Genomic DNA, 14,470 nt, shown 5'->3' on the forward strand with positions numbered 1-14,470 from the left:
TTGTGTATATATATATATATATATATATATATATATATATTTATTTATTTATTTATATTAATATCTATATGTGTATATATATATATTCATGTTTATCAGTATTTCTCTCCTATTATTTCTGGATTTAGACACATATAGGGAAGTTATAAAAGTAGGTTTCAACTGAGAAAAGCAGTATTAAAGTGAGTGAGTGACTAACAGAAGTGTATGTGTGGGACCAAGAAGGAGAACCAGAGGTTACTGGAAACAAATTCTGCTATTTACCAGTATAGCTAATTGCTGACCCTCTTAATTCTGGGATATGAGGATTTAAGGGAAGATGTGGCCTGGGAATAAAGAAGTTTTAAAAGCTTCTATGCAATTCCAATATTTAGCCCAAAGTTTAGAGCTACTGACTTGCACCCCCATCTCGAAGCATGGTGTAATTACAGAGCAGTGACCTAACTCAATCCATGGAGAACCAGGTTTCATACCCTACAGATCTGACCCTTCACAAGTCTGACCACTGGACTTTCGTAGTTGACATAAATTACATATACTCTTGTCTTGCAGGATGGTAGTCAGTGAGGCAGCACATAAAATGGTAATGGCACTGGCTTTGGTTTTCACAGACCTTTGGAGTCAGGGACCTGGGTTGGAATTCTGCAATTAACTGTCTATATTCATTTCCTACTGCTGCTGTAGAAAATTACTATAAACTTAGTGGTTTAAAATAACACACTTATTATCTTATGTTTCTGGAGGTCAGAAATTCAAATTGAGTCTCACAAGGCTAAAATTGGTGTCAGGAGGACTGTGATACTATATGGAGGCTCTAGGGGAAAATCTACTTTCTTGCCTTTTCCAGCTACTAGAGGCTGTCCCCATGTCGTGGCTCACAGCCCACTTCAATCTTCAAATGTAGCAATGACCAATCAGGTCTTTCTCACATCCCACCACTCAAATAATGACTTTTCTGCCTTTACCCCATTTAAGGATCCTTGTGATTACACTGATCCCACCCACTTGGGTAATCCAGGATAGTCTCTATTTTTTTTTTTTTTTTTTGCCGTACACAGGCCTCTCACTCTTGTGTCTGCTCCCCTCTCCCGTTGTGGAGCACAGGCTCTGGACGCTAGGCTCAGTGGCCATGGCTCACGGGCCCAGCCACTCCGGGGCATGTGGGATCTTCCCAGACCGGGGCACGAACCTGCATCCCCTGCAATGGCAGGCGGACCCCCAACCACTGCACCACCAGGGAATCCCTGGATAATCTCTATATTTTAAAGTCAGTTGATTAGTAAACTTAATTCCATCTTCTACGTTAATTCCCATTTTCTATGTATCATAGCATATTCCGATATCCCAGGAATTAAAAAGTAGATTTGCGGGGAGAAAATTATTATGCCTACCACACTAGCCAAGTCACTTTTGGGAAATACTTTATCCATTCTGAACCTTATTCTCCTCTTCTGTATAATGAGCATCTGAGGCTATGTTGTACCTTCCTGAGTTAACTCATCCCAGTGATTCTCACAGGATGGAGAGCACTGGTGATTAAAACATCCAGAAAGATTTCTTGTTGATAAGGTGTTCCCCAGGTGATGTCAATACACCACTCGTCACTGCGTGTTTACCCATCTTGAAGAACAGCTCTGAAGATTAAGAGAGATAATTCATGAAAACACCTAGACACAGTAAGGGCCCAATATCTATTAGTTTCCTTCCCTTTACTTTTTTTTCCCTTTCTTTGCTCCATTCTATTAATAGAGAGGGGCTGAGTACTCAAGATTCAGAGAAGAGTCCCCTTGATACCACGAATAAAATAATTAAGTTTTTGTCTTTTTCTTGGTTCCAACTAGATATTTTATCTCCCTGTCAAAGCTGCTTACATACCAGATTGCTCTTTCCACATCTTGTTGTCAAAAACCTGTAGATATAATCCTGGTGCCTGGAACTCTGTCTGCCATAGACCCCCCTTTCATATGCCACTGTCCTTCTCTGTTTAAGATACTGAAATACTTGCCTTATCTTTAAATGTTGATGGTGACCAGCGCTTGACCCATCCCTGGAGACCTCTCTAACTCCCAAGTGCCAAGTGTTGTGCCTTATCATTTTACAATACATAGACCTCTTCAGCTTTGCATTCCCAGTTGTCTATCTCATGCCCTGTCACACTGAGCACACCTGCTACCAAGATCCTGCCCCATCTGAAGCCAGAGACAAACCGTTCAAGACTTCCAAGGTGTCATGGTCTCAAAACTTTGAACATGGTACATACAGCAGTCTCCTACCAGCATTTACCAGGGATCTCAGCTTTTTTTTTTTCTTGCTACAAAATGTATTACTTTCTTTATATTTTCCTTTTTCATGTTATTTCCTGATTTTCAATTACTAAATCATCTAACTCTCACACACTATAATGTATATACTTATTAATCATTATTTTTCAGTCTTGCTGTACTATGGCCAAAAGATGACAGGAAAAGGAAGAATAAAGATGGTCCAGTCTTTGAAGTGTCTTTGGACCTGAGGTCAATAAGAAAGGACAAAAGCAAGAAGAACTTGAGTGATATCCATACATTCATAGTTGAATGAATTCAAAGAATATTTATTAAGAATCTACCATGCACTTTGCAACATACTCAGTGTTGGGAGGTGAAGATACTGAATAATATCCTTTGAATTGAGAAGGAACCCTGAGACTGAAAAATGAAGCAGACAATTCCATACAGTTTATTGTTGGTAACTTATATATAGATAAGAAGGATCTGGTGGACGGTGATCCAGAGGCATTTGCAACTGCACTCCATGTCACAGAAAGGGGTACAAGGGAATTTAAAGGGGTCAAAGATAAAAATTGAATCTGACTGCTAAGGAAATGCTTGTTTACACCGACAGGACCTGGCAGTTTTTCCTTACAGCAGGTATCTCATGACTTTAACCATGTGCATCAGCAAAAGGCACTCTTCCAGTTTTCAAATCAGATGAAGGCAAGGGTAAATGTTGATAGGGATCTTATCTGACTTTGGCCCATTTCTGTGAGTGGGCCAGTTCAGTCATGCAGAAATGGGAGGGGGTGGGACTGTGAGCCTAAGATGGAGCTGACAAAATGGAGTCAGTGGGGTTCAGCCACACCCTAGCCATATATTTGAGGGGAAAAAAACTTACATGTTCTTGATGAAACAGTTGTCCAATGATTATAAATACATGTAAATATTTCAAGGGTGGATAATGTTATCAAAGATGTTCCATTGCATTATGAAAGTGTAATAGTAGGAGCAGACTTTATGTCTGGGAGGAGACTGGTTCATGGAAGTTGTAAGAAAAATAAGTAAATAGTCTAAGAAATTATTTAACTTCAGCTAGTGATAAATGCTATGAAGAAAAGTTAAGCAGAGTAAGGAAATAGACAGTGGTGGAGTGAAAGGAACTTTAGTGTTGCCAGGGAAGTCCTCTCTGTGGAGATATTTGAACAAAAACATGAATGTCATGAAGAATGAGCACCATAATGGTATGAGGGAAAAGTATTCCAGGTAAGGGAACAGCAAATGAAAACACTGAGATGGGCGGTAGATGGCTCTGAAGTAGGCAGACCTAGGAATCTTTAAGAAAGGATAAAAAGATCTATGATAGTGTCACAAAATCAATGAAAGCCACAATGCTCCTAAACATTTATATCATGATAAAGATTTTGGTTTTAACCCTAAAAGCATTAGAAATTCATTATGACTCTTAATTTGGCTTGTGTACATGTGGGGGAAAAGAAAAACCTGAATTTACTTACATTTGGAAAAGAAATATGTAATATGTAAGTCATTTTCTTTTATATCTTGTTACAAATATTGGGATGATACTTGCTGATCCTCATGTGACGTATTGCCTCTAGGCATTTATCTAGGACTACAGTTGCTGGGCAAAAGATGTGTGTGGCATGATGCCCAACTGTATACCAAAGGAGTTTTGCTGCTGCTCCACATCTTTGTCAATATTAGTGCTATTGAACATTTTAATCTTTATAAGTCAAGGGGTGTAAAATGATATCTCTTTCTGGTTTAATTTATAGTTCTCTGGGTTCTAATGAGGTTGAGTATGTGTTAATAAATCAGCTGTCCATTTGTATTTCTTATTTTGTGAAAGCCCTTTCAAGTCTCTTGCCTGATTTCTATTGTTTGGTTTGTCTCTTCTTACCAATTGATAAGTAATTTATGTGTTCTAAATTTGATTTCTTTATTTTTTGTCTTGCATGTCTTTCCCAACTTTATGACTCTGTTTATTTTTTAAATTAATATCTCTATCATGTCTATTATGGACTGAATTTTGTCCATCAAAAATTCATATGGTGAATCTCTAATACCCCATGTGACTGTATTTGGAGATAGAGCTATTAAGGAGGTAATTAAAGTTAAATGAGGACATAAGAGTGCAACCCTAATCCAATAGTACTAGTGTCCTTATAAAAAGAGGAAGAGAGTTTGCTTTCTCTCTGCACATACAGACAGAGAAAAGACCAGGTAAGATTCCATCTTCAAGTCAAAGAGAGAGGTCATCCCAGAAACCACATGGTACATTGATCATGGACTTCTAGCCTCCAGAACTGTGAGAAAATTAATTTCCATATTTTAGGCCGGGGTTCCCAACCCCGAGGCCATGGACCGGTAGCAGTTCCTGCTGTTAGGAACCAGGCCACACAGCAGGAAGTGAACAGCAGGCGAGCAAGCAAAGCTTCACCTGTATTTACAGCCACTCCCCATTGTTCACATTACTGTCTGAGCTCCGCCTCCTGTCAGCATTATGGTGAGTTATATAATTATTTCATTATATATTACAATGTAATAATAATAGAAATAAAGGGCACAGTAAAAGGAACGCGCTTGAATCATCCCCAAACCATCCTCTCACCCTGTTCTGTGGAAAAATTGTCTTCCACAAAACCGGTCCCTGGTGACAAAAATGTTGGGGACTGCTGGCTTAGGCCACCGATCTGTGATATCTTGTTATGGCAGCCCAAACAAACTAATACAGTATCTCTTCATGAATGGATGTTTTTCAATTTAATTTTGTCAAATTCATCAATGACATTTTTATATTAATATTCTTTGTTTTTGTCTTTAATTTCTCATGCCTTATCTCATAAAGATATGTTCTATATTTTATGTTGAAGAATTTAAACTTTACCTTTTATGTTTAAGGATTTTTTCCACCTAGAATTGTATTTTGTATAAGTTAGTGAGATTACATTAGATAATATTATATAAAGTATATAATCATATATAGCATACTTTATATATATAGTATATTCATTATTATATATCATTTATTATATACATATGCATTTAGTATGAATGACTAATTGCCTCAGCCTGTCTTAGTCAGCTCAGACTGCTATAATAATATACCAGAGGCTGTGTGGCTTAAACAACAGACATTTATTTCACACAGTTCTGGAGGTTAGGAAGTTCAAGATCAAGGTGCCAGAATATTTCATTCCTGGTAAGATCCCTCTTCCTGGTTTGCAGATGGCCAACTTCTTGCTGTATCCACACATGGTGAAGAGAGAGAGTGCTCTGGGTTCTCTTCCTCTTAAAAGGGCACTAATTCCATTGTAGAGACCCCACCTCTCATGACGTTACCTAAACCTAATTATCTACCAAAGGCCCCACTTCCAAATATTATCACATTGGGGGTTAGGGATTCAACATATTAATTTGTGGGGCACAAACATTCAGTCTATAATATAACCCTATGTGTTAACTAATTTATTCTTTAATCTAATTCTACACTGCCCTAGTTAATTCAGTTGGGTACTATGTCTTGGTATCTGGAATGTATAATTGTCTAAACATTTTCTTCAGGAAAGTCTTGTGATTTTTGTCATTTGCTTTTCCATAAATTTGGAAATCAGCTTAATAATTCCACTAAAATTCTATTGGAGTTTTGATTGTAATTAAGTTGATGCACAGATCAATACAAAGAGAATAGTCACATTTATATAATGACTATCAATAAACATTATTTAGCTCTCCTCTTATTTTGGCCTTCTTTTATAATTTTCTCTAGAAGTCTGTCACACCATTTATTACATTAGTTCTCAGACACCTTATATTTTTGGATGCCATTGTAAAGGGAAACATTTATTTAATTATATTTTTCTGAATTATGCTGGTATATAGAAATACAATTGATTGTGTATATTGATCTTACAGCTCACAGCTGTATTGCTGAACTCTCTTATTATTACTAATAACTTTTCTGTAAGTGCTTTCTGGTTTTCTATGTAAACAATCATAATATCTGAAAATAAGTTGTTTTGTCTTTGTATTTCTGATTCTATGCCTTTAATTTCTCTTTTATTATCTTACTTTGCTGGCCCAGGATATCTAGCATGATGTTGACTGCAAATGATGATAATGGGCGTCTTTTCCTTATACTTGATTTTAAAGAAAATGCTTTAAAATACTTACCCATGTGGTAGATTATTGTCTCTGGTTTTTGTTTCCCTTGTTGCTTCTCTTTATCAGGTTAAGGAAGTCTGTGATATTGTGATTTATAGTATGAAAGATATATTTGGTCTTCATCACACTCCTGGTACAGAGATCCTAAAACTCTCAGAATTTTTTGTGATGAGAACAATAAAAATGTCTGTTAAAAGTTATGTTAATGAGGAGACTTGGAAAACACCTAAGGATGGGGGCTGGTTGCCAGGAGAACACACCATGTGATTAAAAGTGTGGAACTTTCAGACTTATCTCCCTGACCTCCCAGACAGGAGAGGGGCTAGAAATTGAGTTCAATCATCAATGGCCAATGATTTAATCAGTCATAGATATGTAATTAAACCTCCATAAAACCTCCAAAGTATGGGTTTCATAGAGCTTCCAGTTGGTGAACATGTAGATATTTGGGGAGAGTAGCAGGCTTGTAGAGGGCATGGAAGCTCCACACCATTTCCTTACACCTTACCCTATGACTCTCTTCCATCTAACTGTTCTTGAGTTATATCCTTTTACAATAAGCTTGTAATCTAATAAGTAAAATATTTATCTAAGTCCTGTGAACCCCTCTAGCAAATTAATCAAAGCCAAGGAGGGAACTGTGGAATTTTTCAATGCATAGATGGTTGGTCAAGAGCACAGGTGATAAACTGGACTCACAATTGGCATCTGAAGAGGTGGAAGGGGAAGTCTTCTATGACTGAGCCTTTAAATTGTGGGATCTGGTGCCATCACAGGTTAATAATGTCTAGACATGACTTGAATTGTAGGACACAGAGCTGGTGTCTGAGAATTGCTTGGTGTAGGGAAAGAACCCACATATCAGATTTGGTGATCAGAATCAGAAAGTTTCATTCTGTTTCTTGTTTAACAGGATTTTTTGTTGTATGTTGATATAACATTCTACTAAATATTCTTTTTCTATCAAGATGGCTATTTTCTTTTTAATCTGTTTATGTAATAAAATACTTTAATAGACAGTTTACTGTTAAATTAAACATTCATTTCTGTGATAAACTCAACTTAATAGCATGCTAAATTTGATTTACTCATGTTTGAGTTAAAATTTTTTGCCTCTAGTAAGAATGTATTTGCTGTAATTTCCCTTCCTTTTAGTAGTAAAGCTATGTTGGGGCAAGTGGAATAATCTGCTCCTTAAGTACTGGTTAGTTATAGCAGATGGTCTCAATACCGTACCCTCAGCACTCAGTCTTAGACATATAGACTATTCTTTTTGTTTGTTTTTGTTTTTAGCTGCAAACACTAGCGACTATGTCTGAGGACTTCCTCTGCCCATTAGAAGCCAGTAGGTCTACTTCTAAGACAAGACGGCAATGCTGGAGAGTAAGTGCCATTGGGAACAGCCCTCAGCTACTAACAGATGGATGTCAGTTTATGTATACCCCAGTTTCCTTTCTCCAAAATGGGAAAATTTGGAGTCAGTGATTATATAATCACTCAGAAGTCTCTCCTGGGATCAGGCTTAGTTGTCCATAGGCAAACTGTTCACCAGCTTATCTTTTATTGGATTTCTTCTCCTTCCTGTCTTCCTTTCCTATGCCCTTCAGTGATTCTAAGGATCGTTGCCCAAAGAAACTGCTTCACTTAAATCTTTACATCAAGGTCAGCTTTTGGGAAATTCTAAGAAAAAATACTCAAAATTTTAAAACTACCTAGATATGTTTTCTCTTTGGAAGGATTCTTAACCATTTCAAAATGTTAATGATTTTAATAATATTTTCTATTTATAGTAGAGTCAGATTTGGTTATTTATATTTTATACAATTTTTAAAATTACATGTAAGTTTTCAAAGGGCTTGGATTATTGCTCATAACATTCTTCTATTCACTTTTTATTCTCTGATACTATTCATTTTATGGCACATCTTTCTAGCTTAACACTCATTTGCTGTTTTTTATCTCATTTTCATTTTTTAAAAAAACGCCTTTATTGTAGTATAACTGCTTTACAATTCTGAGTTAGTTTCTGCTTTATAACAAAATGAATCAGCTATACATATACATATATCCCCATATCTCCTCCCTCTTACATCTCCCTCCCGACCTCCATATCCCACCACTCTAGGTGGTCAAAAAGCACCGAGCTGATCTCCCTGTGCTATGCAGCTGCTTCCTACTAGCTATGTATTTTACATTTGATAGTGTATATATGTCCACGCCACTCTCTTACTTCGTTCCAGCTTACCCTTCCCCCTTCGGTGTCCTCAAGTCCATTCTCTACACCTGTGACTTTATTCCTATCCTGTCCCTAGGTTTTTCAGAACCACCCTTTTTTTTTTTTTTTTTAGATTCCATATATATGTGTTAAAAAACGATACTTGTTTTTCTCTTTCTGACTTATATCACTCTGTATAATAGTCTCTACGTCCATCCACCTCACTACAAATAACTCATTTCGTTTCTTTTTATGGCTGAGCAATATTCCATTGTATATATGTGCCACATATTCTTTATCCATTCATCAGTCGATGGACACTTAGGTTGCTGTGTCCTGGCTATTGTAAATAGAGCTGCAATGAACATTGTGGTATATGACTCTTTTTGAATTATGATTTTCTCGGGGTATATGCCCAGTAGTGGTATTGCTGGATCATATGGTCGTTCTATTATTAGTTTTTAAAGGAACCTTCATACTGTTCTCCATAGTGGCTGTATCAATTTACATTCCCACCAACAGTGCAAGAGGGATCCCTTATCTCCACACCCTGTCCAGCATTTACTGTTTGTAGATTTTGTGATGATGGCCATCCTGACTGGTGTGAGGTGATACCACATTGTAATTTTGATTTGCATTTCTCTAATGATTAGTGATGTTGAACATGCTTTCATGTGTTTTTTGGCAATCTGTATATATTCTTTGGAGAAATGTCTATTTAGGTCTTCTGCCCATTTTGGGGTTAGGGTTTTTTTTATTTTGATATTGAGCTGCAGGAGTTGCTTGCAAATTTTGGAGGTTAATCTTTTGTCAGTTGCTTCATTTGCAAATGTTTTCTCTCATTCTAAGGGTTGCCTTCTTGTCTTGTTTATGGTTCTCTTTGCTGGGCAAAAGCTTTTAAGTTTCATTAGGTCACATTTATTTATTTTTTGTTTTTATTTCTATTTTTCTAGGAGGTGGGTCAAAATGGATCTTCCCTTGATTTATGTCATGGAGTGTTCTGCCTATGTTTTCCTCTAAGAGTTTTATAGTGTCTGGCCTTACATTTAGGTCTTTAATCCATTTTGAGGGTTTTTTTGTGTGTGTATGGTGTTAGGGACTGTTCTAATTTCATTCTTTTACATGTAGCAGTCCAGTTATCCCAGCACCAGTTATTGAAGAGGCTGTGCTTTCTACATTGTATATTCTTGCCTCCTTTATCAAAAAATAAGGTGACCATATGTGATGGGTTTATCTCTGGGCATTCTATCCTGTTCCATTGATTTATATTTCTGTTTTTGTACCAGTATTATGTTGCCTTGATTACTGTAGCTTTGTAGTATAGTCTGAAGTCTGGGAGCCTGATTCTTCCAGCTCCTTTTTTCATTCTCAAGATTGCTTTGACTCTTCAGGGTCTTTTGTATTTCCATACAAATTGTGAATTTTTTTGTTCTAGTTCTGTGAAAAATGCCATTGGTAGTTTGATAGGGATTACCTTGAATCTGTACATTGCTTTGGGTAGTAGAGTCATTTTTACAATATTGATTCTTTCAATCCAAGAACATGATATATATCTCTACCTGTTTGTATCATCTTTAATTTCTTTTAGCAGTGTCTTATAGTTTTCTGCATACAGGTCTTTTGTCTCCTTAGGTCGGTTTATTCCTAGGTATTTTATTCTTTTTATTGCAAAGGTAAATGGAGTGTTTCCTCAATTTTGCTTTCATATTTTTTGTCATTACTGTTTAGGAATGCAAGAGATTTCTATGCATTAATTTTGGATCCTGCTACTTTACCAAAATCATTGGTTAACTCTAGCAGTTTTCTGGTAGCCTCTTCAGGATTCTCTATGTATAGTATGATGTCAGCTGCAAACATTGACAGTTTTACTTCTTCTTTTCCGATTTGGATTCCTTTTATTTCCTTTTCTTCTTTGATTGCTGTAGCTAAAACTTCCAACACTATGCTAATAATAGTGGTGAGAGTGGGCAACCTTGTCTTGTTCCTGATCTTAGTGGAAATTGTTTCAGTTTTTCACCTTTGAGAACGATGTTGGCTGTGAGTTTGTCATATATGGCCTTTATTATGTTAAGGTAAGTTCCCTCTATGTCTACTTTCTGGAAGGTTTTTATCATCAATTGGTTTTGAATTTCTTTGAAAGCTTTTTCTGTGTCTATTGAGATGATCATATGTTTTTTATTCTTCAATTTGTTACTGTGGTGTATCACATTGTTTGATTTGGGAATATTGAAGAATCCTTGCATCCCTGGAATAAATCCCACTTGTTCATGGTGTATGGTCCTTTTAATATGTTGTTGGATTCTGTTTGCTGGTATTTTGTTGAGGATTTTTGCATCTATATTCATCAGTGATATTGGTTTGTAATATTCTTTTTTTGTAGCATCTTTGTCTGGTTTTGGTATCAGGGTGATGGTGGGTTCATAGAGTGAGATTGGGAGTGTTCCTTCCTCTGCAAGTTTTTGGAAAAGTTTGAGAAGGATGGGTGTTAGCTCTTCTCTAAATGTTTGATAGAGTTCACCTGTGAAGCCATCTGGTCCTGAGTTTTTTTTGTTGGAAGATTTTTAATCAGAGTCTCAATTTTAGTGCTTGTTATTGGTCTGTTTATATTTTTTCCTGGTTCAGTCTTGGAAGGTAGTGCTTTTTAAGAATTTGTCCATTTCTTCCAGGTTGTCCATTTTATTGGTATATAGTTGTTTGTAGTAATCTGTCATGATCCTTTGTATTTCTGCACTGTCACTTGTTACTTCTCGTTTTACATTTCTAATTCTATTGATTTGAGTCTTCTCCCTTTTTCTTTTTTTAAAATTTATTTTTCTTTTTTAAGTTAACATCTTTATTGGAGTATAATTGCTTTATAATGGTGTGTTAGTTTCTGCTTTATAACAAAGTGAAACAGCTATACATATACATATATCCCCATACCTCTTCCCTCTTGTGTCTCACTCCCACCCTCCTTATCTCACCCGTCTAGGTGGTCACAAAGCACTGAACTGATCTCCCTGTGCTATGCAGCTGTTTCCCACTAGTAATGATTTTACATTTGGTAGTATATATAAGATGTAGAGAATGGACTTGAGGACATGGAGAGGGATAGGGTAAGCTGCGACGAAATGAGAGAGTGGCATGGACTTATATATACTCCTTTTTTTTTTTTTTTGATTAGTCTGATTAATGGTTTATCATTTTTGTTTATCTTCTCAAAAAATCAGCTTTTAGTTTTATTTATCTGTGCTATTGTTGTTTCCTTCATTCCTTTTTTCATTTATTTATGATCTGATCCTCATGATTTCTTTCTTTCTGGTAAATTTGGGAGTTTTTTTCTTCTTTCTCTAATTGTTTTACGTGTAGGATTAGGTTGTTTATTTGAGGTGTTTCTTGTTTCTTGAGGTAAGATTGTATTGCTACAATCTTCCCTCTTAGAATTGCTTTTGCTGCATCCCGTAGGCATTAGGTCATCGTGTTTTCATTGTCACTTGATGGTGGGTATTTTTTGATTTCCTCTTTGATTTGTTCTGTGATCTCTTGGTTATTTAGTAGTGTATTATTTAGCTTCTATGTGTTTGTATTTTTTACAGATTTGTCCTGTAATTGATATCTAGTCTCATAGCATCGTAGTTGGAAAATATAACTGATATGATTTCAATTTTCTTAAATTTACCAAGGCTTGATTGTGACCCAAGATATGATCTATCCTGGAAAATGTTCCATGACCACTTGAGAAGAAATTGCATTCTGTTGTTTCGGGATGCAATGTCCTATAAATATCAATTAAGCCCATATTGTTTAATGCCATTTAAAGCTTGTGTTTCCTTATTTATTTTCATTTTGGATGATCTGTCCATTGGTGAAAGTGGGGTGTTAAAGTCTCCTACTATTATTGTATTACTGTCGATATCCCCGTTTATGGCTGCTAGCAATTGCCTTTTGTATTGTGGTGCTCCTATGTTGGGTGCATAAATATTTACAATTTTTTATATCTTCTTCTTGGATTGATCTCTTGATCATTATGTAGTATCCTTCTTTGTCTCTTGTAGTAGTCTTTATTTTAAAGTCAATTTTGTCTGATATGAGAATTGCTACTACATCTTTCTTTTGATTTCCATTCGCATGGAATATCTTTTTCCATCCCCTCACTTTCAATCTGTATGCGTCCCTAGGTCTGAGGTTGGTCTCTTGTAGACAGCATATATACAGGTTTTATTTGTTTTTTATCCATTCAGCCAGTCTATGTCTTTCGGTTGGAGCATTTAATCCATTTACATTTAAGGTAGTTATCAATATGTATGTTCCTATTACCATTTTCTGACTTGTATTGAGTTTGTTATTGTAGGTCTTTTCTTTCTCTTGTGTTTCTTGCCTAGAGAATTTCCTTTAGCATTTGTTGTAAAGCTGATTTGGTGGTGCTGAATTCTCTTAGCTTTGGCTTCTCTGTAAAGATTTTAATTTCTCAGTCGAATCTGAATGAGATCCTTGCTGGGTAGAGTAATCTTGGTTGTAGGTTTTTCCCTTTCATCACTTTAAATATGTCCTGCCAGTGCCTTCTGTCTTATAGAGTTTCTGCTGAAAAATCAGCTGTTAACCTTATGGGGATTCCCTTGTATATTATTTGTTGTTTTTCCCTTGTTGCTTTTAATATTTTTTCTTTGTATTTAATTTTTGTTAGTCTGATTAATATGTTTCTTGGCGTGTTTCTCCATGGATTTATACTGTATGGGATTCTCTGTGCTTCCTGGACTTGATTCACTCTTTCTTTAACCATATTAGGGAAGTTTTCAATTATAATATCTTCAAATATTTTCTCAGTCCCTTTCTTTTTCTCCTCGTTCTGGGACACCCATAATTTGAATGTTGGTGTGTTTAGTGTTGTACCAGAGTTCTCTGAGACTGTCCTCAATTCTTTTCATTCTTTTTTTCTTTTTATTCTGCTCTGCAGTAATTATTTCCACTATTTTATCTTCCAGGTCACTTATCCATTCTTCTATCTCAGTTATTCTGCTACTGATTCCTTCTAGAGAATTTTTCATTTCATTTATTGTGTTGTTCATCACTGTTTGCTTCCCCTTTAGTTCTTCCAGGTCTTTATTAAACATTTCTTGTATTTTCTCCATTCTCTTTCTAAGATTTTGGATCGATCATCTTTACTATCATTATTCTGAATTCTTTTTCAGGTAGACTGCCTATTTCTTCTTGATTTGTTTGTTTTAGTGGGTTTTTACCTTGCTCCTTCATCTGCTGTGTGTTTCTCTGTATTTCCATTTTGGTTAATTTACTGTGTTTGGGGTCTCCTTTTCATAGGCTGCAATTTCGTATTTCCCATTATTTTTGGTGTCTGCCCCAGTGGCTAATTTCATTCAGTGGGTTTTGTAGGCTTCCTAGTAGAGGGGACTGGTGCCTGTGTTCTGGTGGATGAGGCTGGATCTTGTCCCACTGGTCTGCAGGAACACACCCCATGGTGTGTTTTGGGGTGTCTCTGACCTTATTATGATTTTAGGTTGCCTCTTTTTTAATGGGTGGGGTTGTGTTCCTGTCTTGCTAGTTATTTGGCATAGGGTATCTGACTGTCTAGCTTTCTGGTAATTAATTCGTGTTGGGTCTTAACATTGAGATGGAGATCTCTGGGAGAGCTTTTGCCATTTGATATTCAACGTAGCCAGGAGGTCTCTGGTGGACCAGTGTCATGAACTTGGTTCTCCTACCTCAGAGGCACAGGTGTGACATGCCGCTGGTGAATGAAAATCCTGTCAGGCACATGGCTCAGAAGAAAATGGAGAAAGAAGAAAGAAAGAAAGAAAGAAAGAAAGAAAGAAAGAAAGAAAGAAAG

The sequence above is a fragment of the Monodon monoceros genome, unplaced genomic scaffold (genome assembly GCF_005190385.1).
Source record: "Monodon monoceros isolate NGI ecotype Baffin Bay Population unplaced genomic scaffold, NGI_Narwhal_1 Super_Scaffold_1, whole genome shotgun sequence".
NCBI classification, from domain to species: Eukaryota; Metazoa; Chordata; class Mammalia; order Artiodactyla; family Monodontidae; genus Monodon; species Monodon monoceros.